We start from the raw sequence: 260 nt of genomic DNA on the forward strand, positions 1-260 counted from the left end.
GTGAAATTATATTTTGTGACAAGCACAGCATTTTGTGGAAACATGAATATTTTTCGAAATGGAGAATTGGATTTGCGAAGAAATGTCCAGGACTTTCGGCTAAAGAGAGAGCAGGCAATACCAATGATGAACGTAACTCTACAGAACAACACAAGAATGATACAAGCAGCAGGAAAGCACGGAGATATCAGGATAAATGGCCCTGGAGGTACGATAAAAAATGAGGTAAAAGGGGCAGAACGAATAAGCATTTCTACATA

Source organism: Mustelus asterias, assembly GCF_964213995.1.
Source record: "Mustelus asterias chromosome 26 unlocalized genomic scaffold, sMusAst1.hap1.1 SUPER_26_unloc_16, whole genome shotgun sequence".
Lineage (NCBI taxonomy): Eukaryota > Metazoa > Chordata > Chondrichthyes > Carcharhiniformes > Triakidae > Mustelus > Mustelus asterias.